The sequence below is a fragment of the Neovison vison genome, chromosome 6 (assembly GCF_020171115.1).
Source record: "Neovison vison isolate M4711 chromosome 6, ASM_NN_V1, whole genome shotgun sequence".
Lineage (NCBI taxonomy): Eukaryota > Metazoa > Chordata > Mammalia > Carnivora > Mustelidae > Neogale > Neogale vison.
Window position 1 is genome coordinate 159339212 of NC_058096.1, and position 23474 is coordinate 159362685.

A 23474-nucleotide genomic window follows, 5' to 3' on the forward strand; every position below is an offset into this window, starting at 1 on the left:
CAAGGAGGCTGCGTGGCCTCATCCCACTACAGGTGCAGACCTGAAGGCAGCATTGTGGAGAGCTCTAATGTTAGCAAGACATTGCAGTGGCTTCCTCCCCAGGCCTCCTCCTCTGCCCCAGGACTGGTGAATGTAAATACTGGCTCAACAAAGAGCTACCAGCTCTGTCTGCACTGGGGTTCCTGTGGCAAACGCACTTAGAGCGCATAAAGATTTCTGTGGGGAGTGAATAATGCTCTACAATCTCAAAAGGAAAACTTAGGTGAAAAGAATGCCCAATTTATATTCATGAATCCCATTCATTTCTCAATTCGATCCCCAGGCAAGAAATTTACACCTGGAAGGGTTTAATTGGAGGTGCCCATTTCTTTATACTATGGTGGGCAGCAGCATGGTCTTTAAGACAGGAGGCTTTTTGAAATATGCATCTGAGCCCTGGTCCCAAAATAGACAAATAGAAAAGCGATAGCGGTGACCTGAGAATGAACTAGCAGCGTCTGCCCAGGACACAGCACACCCGAAGGCAGAAATGGCAGAGCTGGTGGCAACCTGCTTATCTCGTCTATTCAAATGAGAAATGTGTTCCAGTTAGTCAATTCTGAGCTGTGAAATGATCGGTTTTTCATATTTATTGAGGATTAGCAAGACAGAATGCATCTTACAAAACAGAAACAGCAACACTGTCTGCCCTGTAGGCTTGCTATGGAAATCATAAAGACATTAGCTATTTTTATTTCTTTTTCAGTCAAGATTAATTCAATTTTCAAGTCACATGCATCGTTTGTTTTCTGAAGGTAAAAGGGTTAGGAATGGACAAATGTCTCCTCGCAAATAAAAGCACGCACTCTCCTAAGATTGAGGGGTTATAAGATTTAAAATGTCTGAAAAATAAAATGAAATAAAATGTCTGGATCTTATCAATCTGAAAATTCAATAGTATTTCTACTAAAGTACAACAGTTATCGAATACTCTTTGTAGTTTGAGGTTTATTCATTAATATTCTGTCAAGGAAACGGTTCTCTTGATAGACCACAATTATTAAAAATCAAAATGTAAATTGATTAGGGAATATAAATTGACATGATTGTTAATGACCTTATTTTAGCCAGTGTTTGAATACTTTGTTACAGATCCAGCCTTTTGAAATGAATGAAACGACAAAGTAACAACTGTATTTTCAAGTTTTTGTTGCCTCAGCTGCTATTGGTTACAGAGGTAAAGATGGGGAAATGACTAGTTAAGAGAGCAAATATCTCTAGAACAAATTAATGAGAAACTAGCCAGTTCTCACTATCTCCCCCAGTCCAGCTAAGTGGTGTAATTTACATGTTGTGTTTATTAAGCAAAATATCCTTAATGTGCTGGGATGTCTTTACAAATATTAAAATTAATTTTAATTGACTTATTAATACAAAAATTGCTTATCTTGGCTGAACCAAGATACAAATATTTCTCTAAGTTCCTAGGGAACACACTAGCTGTCCATGAATCCAAATTCTGTTCTTTGCACATAGTTTTGACATGGAGTTACAGTAGCTCAGCTGTGGCATGGCTGGTGAAGAATATGAAGAAAAATGCTTAATTCAGAACTGGGCTCTCCTGCTGCTGAACTCTTAGTTTGTGTGTTGGACCATTTCCCAGTATCTTCCCAGTTCAGTTCCTCAGTTTCCTATCAATTCTTTACACTTTCATTTTCTTTGAAGATCTTCCATTATAAACTAGCTAACTAGCTCTTTTCTTTTGATCAGTTAGCCTATTCCAAACAGTGAATTAAAAGCTTTGATCTTTTATCACAACAGTCCTGGAAAATAGTCACTATTATTAAATTTCTTTTACAGAAGAGAAAGCTGACACAGAGAGGTGTAGGGTTTTGTCAAGATCACAGGGCTCCTGAGAGGGAAAGCTTGAATTTTAGTTGTGGCTTTCTGACATCAGCAACCCTGCCTATTGCTATGTAGAAGGCATTCTTGTAATTCTTACACCCTAACAATTCCTTTAGTGTGGCATCTACTCACTCAATGGTCGTTGATTGCATTCATTGTTTCTCAATAATTGAAACAATTAAGAGGACAAGACTTTTGATCCACAGTTTGCTGAAGGAGATCTTGTTGGTATAAAAGAAAGAAAATCAAAGTCTTCCCTGTCCAAACAAAGTCATACCACTCAATAACAGCTTTAAAGTCTTATTACTCAGATTAGGGGATATTAGACAGGCAGATGGCTTGGAATAGGCTCGGGGTGAGTCAAACAGACTCTAGTCCCATCATTTACTTTACTTTCTAATAAATTGACACTGTAGCTTTAGATTACTAAGACCATTTCCATTAATGGCTTTCTTCACAATCTTTGAAGACTTGTATACTTACTCTGGACTATTCCCTCAAAAATGATCTTAAGATACAAGGTAAAAGAAACTTGTGCCTACATTAAGTATAAGGTTAATCATTGGACTGTTTTAGGCAGCTGGTTGCCTCTAGGAAATTCACTTGGCCTTTGGAAACAAAACTAGTATTCATTGTTTTGAGAGGCAGAAAGAGGTAAGAGAAAGGAAATATAGAGACTCTGCAAAATGACCTAGGATGTCAGATGAAGGCTTGGAGAAACCAAGATCTCCCAGGCCACCTGGAGATGACTGTACTTCTTGGAATTTAAAGATGGCAATCACGATTTCTAGTTCTGGGAAGCTATGACTTTCCTCCCAAATGTTACTTGTAACTAGGTCATTGCCTCTAATGGAATTCTTTTCAGCTTCCTCTACCTATATAGTACCTCGGTGTTCAAGCTGGCCTTGGGAAGAGAGTTTGGACATGCAACATGGTTTCCTGAAAGAAGAACATTGTCTTCTGCTTTAACGAGATGGTTTCGGCGTAATCAATGCCTCTTGTCTATCACCCCACACTCATGTGAGGGGGAAGATCACCTTAACATCTTACCTCCAGGCCTCCTAGAACCAGAGGGTCATCAGATACTAAGGAAGACACCTGATTCTGGCCTTTGCAGATGCTGGCCTGTTCTAATCCAACACCCACATGGCAAATTCCGGGGGAGACAGTGTCGCTAAGTGGGCTGAACTTCGACAAACATTGTGTTCACCTTTGGAAGCACTTGCCTTTATGCCACACACTCTCCATTTATGTGACCTAAGCCCTAAGTAAGACCTTTTTTTTTTTTTTTTTTTTTTTTTTTAATTTTGTTTATCTATTTGCAAGAGAGAGAGAGAACGTCTGAGTGCGAGTGAGGGTGGGGAGAGCAGAGGGGAAAGCAGGCTCCCCGCTGAGCAGGGACCCTGATGCAGGGCACAGTACCAGAACCCTGGGATCACGACCCGAGCCAAAGGGAGGCGCCCAATGACTGAGCCACCCAGGTGCCCCATAAGTAAGACTTCTAAAACAGGAGAGCAGTATAGACTAGATTGGAAGACTTTTTTTTTTTTTATCCTTAAACATGTAGAAAAATTAAGATATGGGATAAAAATACCTAGTCTAGAAATCATAATCAGATACTCTTCTGTTCTTGTATATAAAGTGAAACAGCACAAAACGGTCCTAAGACTTCAAAAAGAGGAGTGTACGGAACTGCTTTTTTTTTTTTTTTCCCGTAAAAGCCCATCACGACTTCTTTGATCTTTGTGTATATGTCTGCCTCCACCTTATTTGCTGGCTGTTTCTGCAACGATCCTCTTCCTTTCCTTGTCATTTATTATTCTGGGGTGTTAATTTCATAGGCACATGATGCAGAATGCCCTGCAGGGAGTCTGCACAGGAGCAGAGCTACCGTAGCAGGAGTCCTGGCAAAGACCAGTCCGTCCTAATGAATTCGAGGAAGCCTGTGACAGGCTCTAAGTGGAACTACGCTTCCCGAAGCAGTAGTTTTTCTTCACACTTGTTCTTTTGCTCATTAGCTTTCACACTGCACAGAGTGTAATTCTTAAAAGCCTCTTTCCCGTCCCCTGAGAACATCCACGCATGGGTCATTTTCTAATGGCAGTACACATCAGATGAACCAGCCTATTACTGGCAGCTCGGGGGCCTCATCACTGCAATTATACCATCCTGATCCATGTTATCGCAACTACAAAGCTGGTTTTCTCTCTCTCTCTCTCTAACTCTGTTTCTTTTCTTTCTTTCTTTTCTTTTCTTTTTTTTTTTTTTTTTTTTTAAATAAGGGCAAACATGAGAGACATTGTTGAATGACTAGAGGAATGAATCATGCACGGACTTTGAATGAACGCCTCCAAGAGAAGCTGCCCTGAATCCCATTTTAAATGGAAGAGGCTGTCATATTACTGAAGTGATTCTCTGAACTTTCCCAGCCCAGAGTGCTTGCTGACAGCCAGAGAGCTTCAACAACCTGGAGGGAGAAAAGCTGCATAAAAGACCCACAAACGTTTTACTTTCCTAGCGAAGATGTTGCACGGCTGCATAGCTCAGAAGATAAAGTGGCATTCCTGGAACCTTGCACCTTTGCCAGAATTAACGGTGGCCGTAAGACAGTGAGGCTGGGCAACAGTTGAGGCTATGTGAGGACCTCTTTCCCTAGAGAGGGCAGAGGCAAAGTCAAGGTTGGAAAGATCTCTAATCGCTGTCTGCATGATATGATCCCCTGGTGGGTATCTTCACTGATGAAATGCTGTTGATCGACTGGCTCAAACAGGATAATTGTGAGGTCAAATGCCATGAGGTTAACATCACTGTGATCAAATGACCATTATTGTCATTGGGCTACAGGGTATAACTTGGCCCTAGCCGAGCATTGTGAAACTAAGTGCTAGGAACATAGATTCCATCTGTAGAAACCTACGCAACTGAACCAATTGGTTGGTTCAAGGCAACCAATGGTGAATCAAAAGTGCCCCCTTTATATGTGATTTTTCCTAAGTCACCAAAAATAACTGTCTTTTTTTTCAATTCCAGACTGACAGGATTCTTATCTGAACCTTATTCTAGTGGTACATTTAACCATAATATTGTTTTAGTAGCAGTCTTCTGGGAGTTAAGAGCTCTGATCTAGGGCAGAGACAATGAAGACCTGAACTAAAGCAGGAGAGATAGGAATTGAGCAAAGGGACAGATATTGAGAGATACTTGGGTTGTGAATTGTGAATTGGGTTGTGAATTGTCAAGTGTCGAGGAGTTTTAGTGGTATCACATGCTTGATGGACATGAACATGGATTAACTGACTCTACCACCATCATGAATATCAGTCATCCACTGGAAAACTGACTCTCTGAGAAACAAAAGCCCCAATTTGTAGTTCTTCCTGATTTCCCAGGTGTAAATATTCCTCCTCATGGCCCATTTTGAGCTACAAACACCTTAACAATTAGGTGGGAAGGTTCCTGATTTTTAAACAATTTTTCTTATGGGCCAAAATGAGACAATTCAGCAGAGTGGTACATCACTGACCTAAATTCAGTGTTAAGCAATGAAACTTTCAGTTCAGTTCAGTTTCATCTTTTTTATCCTCCCTTCTAAAATCTTATTTACTGGGGCACCTGGGTGGCTCAGTGGGTTAAAGCCTCTGCCTTCGGCTCAGGTCATGATCTCAGGGTCCTGGGATGGAGTCCAGCATCGGGCTCTCTGCTCAGCAGGGAGCCTGCTTCCTCCTCTCTCTCTCTCTCTCTGTCTGCCTCTCTGCCTACTTGTGATCTGTCTGTCAAATAAATAAATAAATAAAAATCTTTTAAAAAAATAAATAAAATCTTATTTACTATTTGCTCTTTGACATTTGGCACAAGAATGATTATAAGAGCCATTCAAAAAGCTTGGGTAAATGGTGGAGACCAGCATGGACAGAAACTTGCAGTACACTAGAATGGTTCTAGGATGGAAGCAGGTCTCAGATTCTAGCGTCACTGACAGGGAGATTTACGTGTAGTATAAGTGATGAAATGGTGAGCATGTGATAGATGGCTTCCAGGAGAACATTTCGAACCTAGTATAGAGAAGACGAGTAGGTGTTTGCTAATGGGGTGGGGTGAAGTGGGAAAAATCAGGAAAAAGGAGGTAAAACATATGGAAGCAACATGTGAAAAGCCCAAAGATGTGGGGAATATGTTCAAGGATTATAAGTATGTAGAGGTTAGAAATGGGGAGAGTCAGTACAAGGAGAGAGAAAGGGGGCTATGTTCAAATCCTAGGGTCTTAAGCATTATTTATAAAACTGGAACTTAACTTTGAAAGATTTAGGATGTCATGTAAGGTGAATGATGAAATGATGGATGGCCTTTTCATGATGATTCTTCAGGAGTCACTTGGGGGTTACATACGTGGAGATAGGGAATCTCCTCCTGGAAGGCCATGGCAATCATCTATGGCAGAGACAATGAAGACATGCATTGCACTGGTAAGAGCAGAGAGAATGGACACCTCAGAGAAATACTTAGCATGTGAACCATCAAACATAGGCATCTAGTTGCTGCAGGGAGGAGTGACAGAAAGGAAAAACCCAACTATCAATCTCAAGTCCTGGTTTGGTTAAGGGAGTTGACTGTAATGCCTTAATAATCAATAAAAGAGGGACAAGTAAGTGGAGATGAGCAGGGTACACATGAGCAAAAGGGGTCTAGAACTCAGGCGATCAGCCTGTCTTAGGAGTGCATATTCAAGCAATCATCAGGACATAGTTGCTCTTGAAGACAGTATATTTATGAGTAAGTGCAGGCTGGGAAGACAAGATGGAGCCTTAAGGAAGAATATCATTCAAGTACTGATCTGAGAATGCAACACCTGAACAGAAGAGCGAGGAATGATGGGGAAATTAGAAGAACCAGAAGGGAATGGTGTCAGCAAAAAAAGAGAGAGGAGTATTTCAAGAAAGAGAAATATGCCAATGATTACAGCTGTGGAATTTCTGAGAAAGAGAAGAAATAAGACCTTCAGTTTAAAAATATGTTGGTGTTCTTGACAAAAGCTAAGGCAGTGATGGGAAAGCAGCTGAATAGGAAGGAAAAGGAAGAAAGGAGAGTTCTCTGAGAAGTCTGACAGCGAGATCAAGTTGTGGGCAGAAAACAGCAAAAAGCTAGAGGGGAACATAGGGTAAAAAGGATTTTGTGGGTTTGTGTTTGCTGTTTTAACATGGGATGAAGGTAAGGATTTTTAATCTTTTAGAAAATGAAGTAAAGAGGAAAAGATTAAAAATCTGAGAGTGAATGAGAAAAATCTATGAAGTTGTTAATGATTCATAGCACATTAAACATCAAGGGAGGTACACAACCAAGAAGGCTGGGACCTGAGTGACAGAGAGTCTGCATTTTCTTTCCCACCCATCTGATAATTCTCAGTGTCACCTCCACTATTATATACCTCCTTTGACCAGCAGTGAAATATCCTGGGTCTTTTCTCTCTGCCAAATTGGTTAAAAACACAAGACAGCTTGGAGAGCTTATGAGGAGACATGACTAAACGCTGAACATAATTTTGAGAAGGCAACAGAAGTTACCCTACATAACTTCTGACAAGAACTGAAGGAAAGAGGTCCTTCTTCATTTTATGAATCTTATTAGTGTTTGATTCACGTGGGATTGCAGGAAGGAAATCTTGATTAGAGGTGAATGAGAAGCCCATGGTCCCACAAACTCTCCATTCAAAATCCGTCAACAGGATCCATTGATGTGATGACATGCCCTGTCATGATGAAGTAGAAAATCAAGCAAAATTTCCATCAACTCAAAGCTGAAACATACTATATGTATGTTTATCAGTAAGATGCTTTCTGTTACACGTTGGACACATTCTTTGAGCATATGTGCAAAAGGGCCAAAGGCTAATGTTTTCAAGGTCTAGTTTCTTCTGATTTTTCCATAAGGTCTGAGTAGATACAATCAGTCAGGTTTGAACTTCAGGATGCCTAAAAAGTTAAGAGTTCAATTTATTTACATTTAATTACAACCCCAAGAGTGATTGATGCTTGATCATGCAATGCACAGCTAAAATAACACAAAAGAAAACCCCACCACAGAGTTTGATATAAATGTATGCAATCTACTTATACCTGACATTTTCCAAGAACACTTTGGAGATAAACATTTGTACTGGTTTCTTTATAGATAGAATTTGAAGAATATGACTTCTGATTCCCTAATACTCCATCACTTTGTCATTATTCAACAGATGACCCCAAAATAAAGTCTCTGGTATCAATGATGTCACAACTCTGAGCAACAATAAAGAGATATTTTCTGCTCATCTCTGTCATCAGTGTGGTATTCCTGGTGACAGCAATAAGAAATATCTTTAATCTCACCATGTAGGGAACTGTTATTTAAAAGTGTTGTTTTATCTGGATTGAGACAGTAATCAGAAGTCTTCAGCCTTGTCCACACAAATACAAATGGTCTTATCTTTTCAGCTGACTGGAATTGGAGGCTACGGTCAACACTTAAATCCGATTTCACAATAATTAAAGTGAAAATGAAATTATAGGACAAATGGTCTGTCCTGAAGCCTCTTTCAATCTTCCCTCTAGGGCAGGCTGTCTCCCCCATGACAGAGCAGTTTCATTTTTTAGTGGCCTGCTCCAGGGTAGGAAGAGAAATGATTCAGATCATTCACTTGTGAATTTTTTCCTTCAATCCAAGACATTCAAGGGTGATGTTCACATCTCACACGGTTAAATGCTTTACAAACACCCAAATTGAGCATGAGCATTTTAAAATAGCCCCAACCTTTCTTGCCTGAACTTCCCTTCTGGGCCTCAGAGGAACTCCCCTCCTGGCACAGCCAGCTCTCCAAACCTGAGGCAGAGGGAATCCTCCAAGCCAAACGCACCACTGCTCTCTTCAGTGTGATGAGATGATGTAAACACACTGGGTTTTATCTTTGGCAGACACCAGGCTATGCTAGAGGTTCCTCTGTGAAGGTACTATACAAGGCCCATCCTTACCCAGCAAGGCTGGTATGTTGGCATCTCAGAGCTTTGGGTTCTCACTGTTTCACTCAATCCTGCCTCATTATCCTGTCTCCATTTCTGATTGCCTGCTTCCCCACCCAGCTGGAACTCTCCCCTGGGTTCACAGTTCTCGTTGCGTTGGTCTGTCTCTGAATAACATGGGTGGTCAGTTAAAACATAAATCACTGGTCTCCCATTTAGTGGGTTTGGGTTGGGACTTGAGAATTTGCATTGCTGACAAGTTCTCTGGTGATGCTAATACTGCTGGTCTGGGGACCACACTTTGAGAACCACTGCTGGGTCTGGGCTCTCAAAAAATATCTTTGCCTTGAATTCCTATTGTTTAACCCACTCATTATTTTCCCCCTTATAGAGTGAATGATGGGATCTGGCAAATCACACTCTGTGGGAAGCCATCTCTCCTCTTTTATATCATTCCCTTATATCTATAAAAATGAGACAATCCTCCTCTCATCGAGTGTTAGGATGGATTAAGAGCCCTCCTGGATGACAGACCACAGTACCTGGGCACCTGGCAATGACCAGCATGTGTGACTCCCTTCCCCTGATCTTTGCATTTTCCATGTTGTATGGACTTGAACTGTATCACATACTCATTTCAATTTTACTTCCCAGGGAGACTACAATCCTCAGGAAGAGAAAGTCTGTATTGTGCATTTCTTCCTAGCCGAGTATTCTACATTTGGCACTTTAAGAGGATTTATTGACAGTTCTGATGAAGAAACTGCCCTTACACTCACCCTACAAGAATCCTGCAATGTGACATAATGGAAAACCAGCCAACAAACCAAAATTTGAAAGAAAAGAATGAAGAAGTGATGTACTCAGAAGAGAGAACCCAAAGCCCCGGCCAAGCACAAGGGTTGGCAGGAGGTAAAGGACTTGTCAACTCCACAGCAGAATTTCCTTAAGGAGCTGATAAGATGTCAAATACTTGCTCTTATCCCCTGTGCCTCTAGAAAAAAAAAAAAAAAAGGAAGTGGTTACTTCCACCAGCAAATCAAGAGGGCACATTCCTGTTTTCTAAATTCATCTCTTGCTGTTGAAATGGAGGCAGAGATAGGTCCAGAAAAGGAAACAGGGAGAAAATCTGGGAAGGAGCTGACAAAGGGAGTGGAGGAGAGAAGAAAAAGTGCATCTGAAATGAATTATGCTTGTCACTCTCAAATCTATCTATTAGCATGCGGCGAGGCATCTGAGAAACCAGACAGGATGTCTGAAGCCTCCTGTTTCTTTGGAAGTAACTGTGAGTTTGCTAACCAATGGTCATGTGCCTTGTGGCTGTGCTTCAATTTTCTTTGTCCTAAAAGAAAAGCAAACAAGAATCCTAGAGCTCACTAACTTTCCCTGATATAGTTCAAGCTAATTTTCCTTGTTTTTCTAATACTCTTGTTGGACTCCACTAAGCTTGACTGTGGGCCATGGGTCTGGGATTACCTGGTCCAACTAGCTCTGAGGGATGAGGCTGAGGTTAACAGGTGAAGAAAGCACTTGCTATAAACTGGGGACAAAAATCTCACTTTCCTTTAGTTACTGCAAGAGCATACACACTATCAGGCTTCTTCCAAGCAGGACAGACTGGACTGCTCAGAACATTTTTGTTTCCTAAATATTCACGCTAAGGAATTGTGTTGTGTCATATTGGAAATAATCCATACGTGTTTCATAATTGAACAAGAATGCCATTTCCTTTCTACATGTGAAAACTCTACTGCTGTCATCATCTTATTATTAAGAGCTTGGAGAAAACATCTCATGTGCCTGACCTGAAGCTCACCTAGTCTGTCTGCAATAGCTACCAACAGACTTTTCAAAAATAGCACACAGTAGGGCCTTAAGAAGAAAAAAAATTAAGAGTTTTGGAGATTCAGGGAACTGATGAGTTGCAAAAACCAGAATCAATCCATCTCTTTTGAAACTGAACCACTCAACTGTATCCCAGTTTAGATACAGATGTTAGCAGTTATTTTCCAATAGGTAACATTCCCAGGATGTCATATCATGGATTATTAGTCTACCTTGGCACTAACTCAACCCAGGAAAAGCAAGCATTCTCCTTACCTCATCAAAGATGGTACTAATACTTACAGATGCACCTTTCTGTACTCACTGAGCTAAGCACTTGTAAGTGGGTACAATTATTATTCTCATTTTACAGAGGTTGAAATGAAGCTCAAGGAATTTGGGTAGATGGGTTAGGGGCACTTAGCCCTGAGGTACTGCACTGAAGCTTTCTCTCCTACTCCCCACCTCAGGGCCTGGAAGCCAACAGAATTCCACTCAAACGATCCATCTGAGGAGATATTAATAAGGAGAACAAGTTAAGGGATGGACACATGAGGGAGGCACCCAAACCCTAAGAACACAGGGGGCACTGTCTTCACTCTTTGGCCTGAAGGTCTTAGCGGGGAGGAGCAGGCGTTACCAGAAGTCCTAAGACCTGGAGGGGCCATCTGGAGAACCAACCACATCCTGCATCCCGGGGCAGGCAGGGAGGAGCTGATCGATCTCTCTAGGTCCTCTCTGCTCTCTTACTGTTGATACCTTCTATTGCCAGAACCCATCTGGAAGGCCCAGGGCAAAGGAATCTGAGAGATGCAGTCTGCCGGGTCGGAGGAAAAGGAAAGAGAACAACTACACGATGGGGGGAGACAAACAGAAAATAACCGCACCCCTTTCCTCCAAAGGTTACAAGGAGTACATACCTCTGTCAGGCACCATTTCCCAAGCTACCACACCAACCTGCTCAAATAAAGATTGTAAAGAGAGTGGATAATGATTTTAGCAGAGTCCTCTCTTGCTGATTTATAGATTTTTTTATTTTTATTTTTTTGCCTTTCAGAAATTATCCTAACACCTGATAATATGTCAGACTATGCACATAGCATGACTGCTTTGGCAATTAAGTAAATGTTAACTCTCAAAGTTATATGTCATTAGGTATTAGGGCAGAATATTTGACTCCTTGCCCTAATGCTTCCCTTTCCATTTTGAGGAAATGGCAATGTTTGTAGGGAATTGATAATAACTTAGGAAGTACTATTAAGTAATGTTACTGTTTAAATATCCTGTAGGGCAAAGGAAAAAAAAAAAAGTTAAATTATGATTCAACCCAGGCAGTACTACTCATTTTGTTGAATCTGACATTTTCCTTCACTGGCAGCAGAGCCAGATGGTTGAGATCAAATGGATAACAATGGGCAGAGAATATTTCAGGGGGAATGAGAAAGCAAAAAGGAGGATCTAGTTTATTTCTACAGTGACCCGAACTGACCCATGCATTCCCTAAGCATATTTGGTTTAGAAAGTGCTCTGTTATAAATTGGTCTCAAATTTAGCACATGAAGCCATATTTTTTTCAAATATTTAAATCAACTATTGTCAAGATGAAATAGTATGAGGGAATACTTACATGAGACTTGACATAAGGTTTCTAGTGTTAAATCTAAGGAGTTTCTGTTTCCTAATGGAAAAATCACAGGCTCTGTAATCACAGACAAGGAGCTAACATCTACTTTTTCCACCCATTGGCTCTCTGACCAGGGGAAGTTATCTAATGTCATTGAGCTGTGTTTTACTTGCCTTTTAACTGGGGGCTGATAATTCCCAACTTCCTAGGGCTTTTGTGAAAGTCAAGTAGCTATCGGATGTTGTGACTAACATGTTCTTCAGCACATGGCATTTACTCACGGTAGCTGACATTTGTTTCCACCAAATGATGCTATGTAAATGAAACTATTCTCATTCCCTCCAGAATTATATCTTAGATGAAAAGTAAACTGGGTGTTGATAGTTCCAGGATGGTCTCCACCTGCTCAAAACAAAACAAAAATCTGAACCTGCTCCTTCTAACTGACAGTGGGGAGGCCTTGGTACCCCAAGGTTCCTTAGGAGCCAAAGCATGATGATTAAGTGCAATTTACATGGAGGTAACCATGGAGAATGCAATGCCTCCGCTCTTCTCCCTCGGATTATGGAACATGTCCTCTCTAGTAGCAAAAAACAGCAGAAGCAGCTCCGAATATGAATGTGGACTCTGTACCCCATAGAGCAGGGGATGGAAAGGGCAAGCTGGCCATACACCAGGGAGCAGATGTCCGGGGTGGAGTTGTTTGTAAAGGCATTTGGGCCCAGGCTTCCAAGCACCGGTAGAACACCCATTTCTCGATTGTAACTTTAGGATGGCCAGGGTCCTATATCCTTTCAGGCCAGGCTCTAACAGACTCAGCAGAATGTGAGGACTACATCTGCTCCCACATGAGAAACAAACCCAGTTCTCCTCTGCCTCTTGTTTCCTAATGAAAGCCATGCTTGTCCCTCCCATAGGATTGTTAGGATTGTTCCTCCTGATCAGAGTCTCACAAAACAGAGCGCACTCCTTCATCTAAAGCTGTCTTGGAGCAAAAGGGTGCTGAGGGCACCCTGGGCTCTGGCATGCACCTTTCAATCTTTTTCTGGTGACTTGAATAAGCCCATTTAATAATGGAGACCCTGTTATTGCATCAAAGGTAAGACACAAAGCAGCGGCCCCCTCCTCTGCTTCCCAGTTCAGCTGCTCTTGCTAAAGGCCATCTCCAAACTTGTTAGCCTATTACAATGCTTCCCCACATGGAGAACCCCTGCAATGTTTGCAGAGCAACAAAGAATCTTCCACTTCACGAATTATTTCTAACCCAACCATTTTGTATTATTTTTTGTGCTAGATGATTAAGCAAGTGATTTTTTTGAGAAAAAAAACTGTCTTTTTCATGAATATATTATTAATTCTATTATGGTATTCTTTCAAATGCAATATTTAATAATATTCACGATATATAAGGGACAGTTTTACTTCTTCCCATTGAACAAGTGACACAATGTTTCATTTGTTTTCTATTTAATTATGTAAGGCAAAAACTCATGATTTGTGAACAAATATCTTTTGAAATTTGGGGCCTGGGAACCAAATGAATAATGAAATGAGCACTTCAGTTAAAGACATGTTCAAGTCCCAAAATGGTCTTGAAGCATGCTTTTTAACTTGACGTTTGGAAATTGTTATACTTTATACATTAAAAATCAACTGTCTGGTTTTTGATGATTTTTGTGTTTTGTTTCTAACTGATAAGACAAAAGGATTCATGCCGCTCACTGAAAGCACTTATCCATAAAAAAACACATGGTAGAAATTCCTTCTAAACAAAAAGCCGAATTGGATATAAATGTCAATCTTTTAAAGTTTTTTTAAACTTTGGAATGTATTTATTTATTTATTTACTTTTTTAAAGATTTTATTTATTTATTTGACAGACAGAGATCACAAGTAGGCAGAGAAGCAGGCAGAGAGAGAGGAGGAAGCAGGCTCCCAGCTGAGCAGAGACCCTGATGTGGGGCTCGATCCCAGAACCCTGGGATCATGACCTGAGCCAAAGGCAGAGGCCTTAACCCACTGAGCCACCCAGGCACCCCTATTTATTTACTTTTAATCACTAGTTTTTTATTTAATATATGTTGTCTAAAGGAGCACAAAATGAAGATTAAAACTGACCTCTCTCACTTCTAACATCTTTTTTTTTTTAAATCATGGAGGCAAATTTTGCAGTTATTTCTAGGAGGTCCATAAGTATCTTTTAATGCCTGTTGCTCTAGTACAATTATTAACAGCCTTCCTTTTCACTCTCAAAGGTGTAAGGGTTCAGATGATAAAGAGTACTGTTACTCTATATGTGTGTGTACATAGTAACTGCATGATATATGTATGTATGGATATACACACATGCACACTGATAAATATACATATATACTTTTACATACAGATACATACATGTGTGTTTTGTGTGTGCATGCATATGTATATACACCTTTGTATACATAAATATACTTCTTTATGAAGATAGTGTTGACTTGATTTAAATGAAGTTAGAGGAAGGTTACTCTGTATGCCGCTCACAAATCCCACTGCAATATTTGTTGTCCTTTCTCATCCTGTTCTTCACCAATAAGCTATTTTGCATATAAGTTAAACAATGTATAACTTAGAATTAAAACTATTAGAAAGAGTTTGGCAGATAATTGGGTTCAGAACAGTGCCCAAGGCACGAGTGACTGAGTGAGGCATGCTCTCTATTTTCATCTACTAATGGCCTCCCACTCAGAGTACATCTTCAGAGTTATTTTTCTCAGGGGCGGGGAGTAGTTATATTAATTTGATGTATTAATCTTGTTTAAATTTGGCATATTTACTGTTTTTGACAGCAAGAACTCCCAGAAGCCTTTAAGTCCAGCTTTGGAATTGCTGTTTTATTTCCTTGCTAAGCTCTGCTAATCTTTGAAAGGAGAACAGGGCACTATACCAGTAGACACCACTGACTGTTCATTGGTCAAGGACACATGCATTTAACAATCTCAGAGAAGTATGGATCACACTGAGAATGTGAGGAAAGTCTTGAACCCTTTTTCTAGTCAACTGTATCCAGATACATACCAAAACAAAACAAAACTTACAGAAAAGCTCCCTGATTTTAGGAACTCCAGAAACCCCATCACAATATCCAGAATTTAAAACTCTTGATCTAGCCAGAGAGATGAGCAATTCCCATTCTTTGCCGTTCAAATAGAGTCCACTTCTCGCTCCTCCAGCAAGACTCTAAGTATTAAAAAACAGTGGAAGACATGGAGGCTGGGTTTGAGGACCACACAGGAAGTCATTTGCCTGGAAGAAGAGCAATTTAGTGCCACTTAAACAAGTTCAGGGGTCTATGATCCACGAGAGACTACCAATGAAAGTACCACCCTCCTCTGAGTGGTTTTTGTGAACTGAACAGTGAAGGGAATTTGTCCCAATACCGACCTCCTGGAGTATAAAGTGTATCACTTAAATGCCTCTCATTCAGTTACACTTACAACCATTTTTTTTTAATTGCTTGTCACATGGGCAAGATTTTTAATCTGTTATTAATTGATAAGTACGTTTTAGGGGGACGCTGTCCACCGTACCTCCTCTATACGCACAAAGATCACTTCACTGTGAGGCTCTTGGACCTGGCCATCAGTAGGACAACTGCAAAGACAGGACACAGAGCCCGTCTTACCGAAGTGAGTAAGACGGAGTCAGCACAACCTCCCTATACAAACATCAGCCAAGCTGACACCGTGGTCCCAGCCTGCTGTCGGGGAGCACAGAGCTACAGATGCCCGTATTTACAGAGACGGAGCCAAAGATGCCGGGCTGCACAGTAATTAGTTCCGTTATTAACTTACTGAAAAACACATAGAGCTATTTCTTTTGAGAATACAATTTTAATTAAGGAAAGTTGTATTTCAGCAGGGGAGGGTCCCAGGAAAGCTTCTAGGATGAAATCTCATGACCGTCAGGTCCTAAGTGGCCTGGCATTATTAACAAGGTCATGATGAAGGACATAGATGAGCGTTCTAAAAATAGATGATTACAACTGTTTTACCTACTGTGGAAAGTGCTGCTATTTGATACCTAATACCCGTAGCCACACATCTAATGATGTCTCAGTGGATGCACCACCTTTCATCCTAGGATCAGTAAAAACATTTCTCTGGGAGGAAGCAAGGATGGTTACTGTTTTCTTTTTTTGTAGGCACAGATTGTCAAGTCACGAGAGGCAGTATATTATAGTAAAGACCCAGCTTTGGGAGACAAGTTCCCCTTGCCAAACCTCCATCTCCATCGTCTGTAATGAGGATGGAGATACAATGACGATATCTATCTCACAGGACTGGGTGAGGATTAAGTAGCATAACACCTCTAAGCACACTGCCTGGTATTTTCAGGAGTTGCTTTTATTTAGAACCTAAAAAAATGATTTGAAGTTAGAAATTCACTTGCTGCTAAGAGCACACCACCCCCAGGGTGGCCCAAAAGGCATCACACTCTAATAATATGCTTTATCTTCAAGATGATGTACTTTTTATTCATTTTTCAAGACACAGTTTTGAGTCTTATGAATAGTAAGGAACTCAATGCTTAGGCTGAAGCCGCAGCTAAGAAACCCAGTTCTTAAAGTACAAAATCCTTTTGATCTCACTTCAATAAAAAGTAAAATATCTAGGAGGAACAGCCTGCTGTAGGCAAAAATAATTGCAATCTAATAATGCCAGGCTCGGTTACAGAAGTGGGGTTCTGCAAGAACAGCTGATCCAGGTTCCGGCCCACACCCTACACTGGGAGGCGGACATCAATACATCAACCTGGGTAAAGCCAGGCAGCTGTTCTCAGGCATCCCAAGCCCTTTAATTCATCTGCAGCTAAGAAATCTGTGATGATCGCCACACAGATGATTGCCCAAAATAAAGTGGAATAAAAAAAAAGAGGAGGATTACACCCCACAGAAGTAAATTCACTGGACCAGAAAGAGAGCAGGTTGGCTTTGAAAAGGCATAATGGAGACAGAGAGTCTGAGACCGTGAGGACTGCCCAGGAGGAAGGGACCTCAACTCTGAATGCAGAAAACATGCCCAGTCTGAAAGGAGGATGGCCTTACTGATCCCTCAATGACAGCTCAGCAATCCCAACGTCGGCTCACAACCTGACTCTGCCGTCTGGCTCTGTTCAGAGCGGCTTTCTCCCGTCAGCCTTTGTGCAGTATGACGGTAAAGCTGGGGTCCTGAGCTCCACTGGGTCTGTTTAAGATCTCTTCCTCCGAATCTGACATTCTAAAAATTACACAGGATTGTCTCACTGAGGACAATTAAGTAAATGATTTTCTGACGCCAAGTTTGTAAGCTCTAGAAGGTGTTTCTCATTTAAATATCCTTTCTTTTGATCCCCTTCCAAGAATAGCCGATACTAATACCACTTCAACAGATGCCCCCAAATGCTTCAATCTTAAACCTGTCCAAATCGTCAAAGGTTACATTTCTGACTGAGCACAAAAACCAGCTGCAACCAAAATTAGAACTAAAATGGCTTCAAAGAACAGCTACATTTGCTACTTAAAAAGATAGTGTTGAGCCTGAACCAAATCTGATATGAAGTTTGTTTAAGGAAAAAGAAAAAAAAAAAGATCTTGCCTGATGTGAATTGGATTTTTGTGGAGTCTGTTAAGGTCAGTCTAATCTATATCTTCAGGAGAAAACAAACAAAGCAATCAAAAAAATCCTCTTGATCTGAAGAAAGGATAGTTCAAAGGCCTCTAAAAATATTTTGTTCACATATATGACTATGCAATGATTTTAAGTCACTTTTCTTCTTCTTCTTAACTGTAATCCCCTAAGAGATGGCTTTGTGTTATTTATCTTTGTCTTATTTTTCCCACTTCACTTGCCTCACACCCTCCAGGTAGTTGCAAAGCCTGCATACACAGCAGGTACTCAATAAATGCATTGTTACTATTGAATAAATGTCCGTAGATTTTTTTTAAAAATGGCTTTGTCACCCGATGTTATGTTGCATTTCACCAAACATCTTGTTTCTAAGGAGTAGAACCTAGAGGCGAACAAGCAAAATAGGCAAAGGAGAGCAACGGGCACCTGGGCCGAGGGTGATCTAGAGTCTAGTTGGGAGGAACTCTAATGATCAACTCCACTGACTGCTCGTCCTGCAGGTGTGACTCTAACTGAATGATCAACTCCACTGACTGCTCATCCTGCAGGTGTGACTCTAACTGAATGATCAACTCCACTGACTGCTCGTCCTGCAGGTGTGACTCTAACTGCCAACAAGAGACATTTCCAACAACATTAAAAGAAAGGGAATTTTCTTCCAGTGGAGCCTCAGGTCACACACAGAGGAATGCTGTGGCTTTAGGCAAAGCATGTAACTCACTATACCTGTTTCTCAGGTGAAAAATGAGGAAACTGGATGACCCTTCCTGTGCCAACAATTCATGTCCTTAATGTTTCACCCATATTGACAGGCATTTTTCAGCTCTACTTAAAAACCCTCGGTCTTCATTGACAATTAATTCATTCTATTTGTCACACCAAATAGCCATCCGCTGACCAAAATAATAAACAGTCATCTCTCATATGTCCTCCCCATTGTTTCATAAATCACATAAGTGACACAAAACATCTGTTAGGGTATACAGAATCGTGGCATGGAGGTATAGTCAGCAAGCTACTGTTCCCAGTTTCAACACTTTATGTTTAATTCTTTTTTTAAGATTTTATTTATTTGACATAGAGCAAGCAAGGGCAAAGGGAGAAGCAGGTTCCCTGCTGAGCAGAGAGCCTGATGCGGGGCTTGATCCCAGGACCTGGAACCATGACCTGAGCAGAAGACTTATGCTCAATGAACTTAGCAACCCAGATGTCCCACTTTATGTTTAATTCTGCTGCAGGTTATCTACCAGGTTCAAAAATGATGCCCAGGAAGCGTGGCATCCACACAAGTTGGCAGAGTCACTGCCCGCCGGTGAAAACTCATACTCAAATGTGTTCCCTTTTCTGAAAGCTGGGTATAGTACAGACTATTCTTCAGAAGTCTTCAAAAACATGGCAGTGACTGTTTCAGCACAAATAGTAAATGAGTTTGTGATAAAACAGAATCATACGCTATTTCAGATTATTTGGTCCCCAGATCATCAAGATAAACAGCTGCAGTTCCAAGAGGTAGCCTGAGCTCCCCGAGCCTCAAATGGCTCTTAAGACCATGGATGATGAGCCATATTTCCAACCTTACTAACACCTACCCTTAAAGAAACTTTCATTTTGGAAAATCCCAGCTATTCTTTCCTTGGCCAAGCTGGTGAAAAGAAAAAAAATGAATCAGAGGAATAATTTTAGACATCCAAAACACCAAAGTGCCTTCTTTAAGAGAATTTAGAAGCCCAGTTGGGGCTCTGCTGGGAAGAAGGGTATCATATAAAACAGGTTTGGTTTTAATCCCAGAGATGATGAAAAAGCAGCAATATTTCAGATGAGTATTTTGCTCATAACTGCTGTGGTTGAGAAACTTCCTAGCTGCCTTCAGATTTTCACTGATGCAATGGTTTCTTTTAATTGTGACACACACAGCAAATCATAGTGAATCACCGGAATTGTGAAATCTCTCCTCTGTGAGCTACATACCCCACACTCCCACAGACTTGAACACTTTTTATTTTTGTCATTACAGATAAGCTTTTGTGAATTTTTAAGCCAAAAGGACTAGATGCCCTTCTAAACAAGCCCTTGACTCACACACTATGTTTCCCTATCAAATTGCCTTTTCTGTTTCTCGGTGAGGAATTCGTGCTTCAGCTATAGGAATGTATACTTTCCCGGGCAGATAGCAAAAAAAAGTTTGCCCTAATTTACTGTCAAAGGCACTGGATAACTAGACAAAGATTGTCCTAGGACAGTCCGCCTGACTACCAAGAATAAAACCATGATCTGACGATCTCATTGCAGTGAGGAAGGCCAAAGAGCAGAGGGATAACAGGAGTCTCACCAACAAAGGATAGAAGAAAATAGAGTTATCATAGGGAGTTTAACAGAAGCAAAGCAGGACTGGGTCAAGGAGTCAATATCCTGTCTGGGTTGCAGGACCCAGGGTCCTATCTCCTTGGGAACCACACAGTAGAGGGAGATTCTGGAACGTCATATCCAAAAGCTCTTTTCTGAAACCCTGCATGTGGGATGTGAATCGAGGCTGTTCTTTATGTTACAGTGACTGAGGTCTTCCAAGCAAGAGTGAGAATTATTATTCTCAACGGATATAATGTCAAAGAACAAAATTTTTAGGGAACAAGATTTCTCAGCGAATGAAAGGACAGTAGTCATTATTGAGATAAAGAGGTTATTGCGACTACAGTTCATACAACAGGTCCTTGGGAGAGCTGTTTCCCATGAACGTTGCACCTGCTGCTGTCTGTGTCTGATGTTCCAGCCTGATGAATGGCTGCACAGATTTCTACTTTCTCAGTCTGAGCTAATTTTCACTTTCTCAAGATATAGATACATATTCATAGAGAAAGAGATGGAGAAATAGGAGGAGGGAGAGAGAGAGAAAGTGTAATTTCTTCAAGGATTATCAATCTCCATTTCCCTTTTACCTTCTTTCCAGGCTTCACACAGGTGGACACCGTGCAGGTAAAATTCCTTCCTTCGAACCCTTTCTCATTTCCATCGTATTTCTTATTCCATAGTAAACTGTGCTTTTAAAATGAACTTAGGATACTGAAAAATATCATGCCAGTATTTAAGGAACACAATGATAATGCAACAATAAATAGCAAGCATTTAATGATAAAACGATTAGAGTAATAATATTGTCATATTGTAAAAATTTGGAAAAGAATGCAGGTGGCCTTTCAGTAAAAAGACAAGTAAATAAGAGTGGGTCATGCTCAGTTAAGCACTTGAAAAAATGTAAAACTCAACATGCTATAGTGTAACTTTTAGTGAAAAGCAAATCTGTGAATGATATTCCACATAGAAATGTCGATTAAGTGTGCAAATGACAACCCATGAAGGATTGTTATTTTATTATTATATAGCTCTTTTCTTTAAAAATACACTTATATTAAAATTAATGTTATAATACACTATCAGTTGCTTTTCTTTTTTGAATGGGTCTTTATACAATAGAGGCAGTCCCATAAGTAATTGGTTTTCTAGAAAAGGAATCGCTAGTATGTGTTAGGCAATGTTTCATATTTTGGGAAAAAGAGTAAATCTTCCAAAAATAAATAGTAATCTTTTACTTAAACTATTTAGAGTGGAATTTGCCATCTGGATCCATTTTGGGGAGCAGGAAACCAGCTCTTTTCCATAGTGTCAAAGAGAGAAGGGAATGGCGTGAGGACCTGGGAAAAAGATATGGGAAGGAAAGGGGCAGAATTCTACCTACTTAAAATTTGAGTGAAGAATCTGAGTGCCCATCTCCACCTCCAGGCTTTCCATCCTTCACTCCCATCACACACCCATACACACATATATGCACATCAGGCACAGGCACAGACACACACACACACATTCACATACACCCGACATAGTCACATACACATGTACACATTCAGAGGAATGCACGGCATCGAGGAGGGCATGAGCCTGGAACTGGGGTGAATTTACCTGTGCTTGACATCAGAGAGGCATGGAGGTGGCTGGTGGAGCCAGAAACAAGAAAAGAAGGGATAATGAGAAGAGGCAAATCCTGGGGTCTGTTCTGATTCCCCTGGCCTGATGGGAGAGATGTGGTGTTGATGTGGACATTGATGTCCAAGCACTGTTTCATGGGCAGGATGGGACCACCACCCAGAGGGTGTGGAACACTGGGCTGAAGTCATCAGGCATGAAGGAGGGGTTTCAGAAGTTCTCCATAGCAGCAAGTGGGTACTTTGAAATAAAGATGAAGAACATGGCAGCATGTGAGAGAACGTGGAAAAATCTGAAATTCCATGACAGGACATGGAAGTCCCCTCTTCATAATAAAGACAGAAAGAATGAAGGCATATTCAAATATTGCAGTGCACATGGGAAAACACTTGGCTTTGAAACAAATAAATTAGTTTCTAATTATAAAATCCGGCTCCTTCATAGACACTGTTTTCTCTGCTTGGAATGAACTATTGAGGCGATTGCAGACAAAAGTATTTTCCTATCACATAAGAAGTGATGGCAAATTAGTTTGTAAATATTTAGCAGCTTCTCAGTCAAGCCAATAAAAGAAGAACACACTTTATTGTCCATCATGCTGAATAGAGTCCTGAAATACTATTAAAATTAGATTACGTTTTCCTCATTGGGAACTGCAGACATATTATCATTATATGATACATTTTCCCTCTCAGGAGTCTAAAGGGTTCCAGTCAGGTTTGAATTTGGGTTTGGTCATGGTGAAATAAAGGGAAAATTGGAAGTCAATCCCAGAGATCACTATGGGCAAAAATGCAATTCTGCGGCCTGATTAATTGGAAAGGCTGTCTTTAGAATTGTCAGTAGAGATAGATACTTGATATCAGGTTTCTTCACCTCTAGCGTAGCAGACCTAACAGGAACCATTTGTGCTGAGTCCTATTTCTTTGCGGACTGGTTTCACAGAGACACTGGAACAGTAAAGAGCTAAATGAAGTTTAACCCCAACTGCCAGCATTTAATGTCCACATTATTACAGTAATCATAAAGGAATAAAGTGCTACTAAATAATAAGCCAGATAAAAATGGCTGCAGTTCTCTGTGAGCTTACATGATTTCCTTGGAATATTTCCTTGCATCTTAAAAAATATATTATGAGCTTCCTAATTTCATCTTAGGAAATGGGTTATGATGCATTACAATTTACACAAATAAAAGTCTTGGAGAGCATTGCATCTATGAAGCATGGAGATAACTTATTGTTCTGGCAAATGATAAAACTGCTTACAGTGGCAGCTGTGATTTATTGAAGCAATTCAAATACACTTGGAAAGTATATTAGCTTTGCCTCTACCCACAAAGGGCGCGTTTGAGCAGGGTAGGACACACCAATGATAAATTACAGACCAGATCCAAGTGAAGGCAATTGGCACATCAAATACCTAAAGGCTCCAAATTATAGCAAGAATGTGTTTTCCATGATAATCCCTCAAAGGCAGTGGCATCTATAGTGGGCAAAGAAACAAATTAGCACCCGATTGTTTTATTTTGCAA

At 40.6% G+C, this 23474-nt stretch overlaps 1 protein-coding gene across 22 annotated transcripts in view; it reads right to left on the bottom strand.

The window, feature by feature from the left end:
- ARPP21 (cAMP regulated phosphoprotein 21) overlaps positions 1-23474 on the bottom strand; it is a 153035-nt gene that overhangs the window by 5639 nt on the left and 123922 nt on the right. The window lies entirely within an intron of this gene.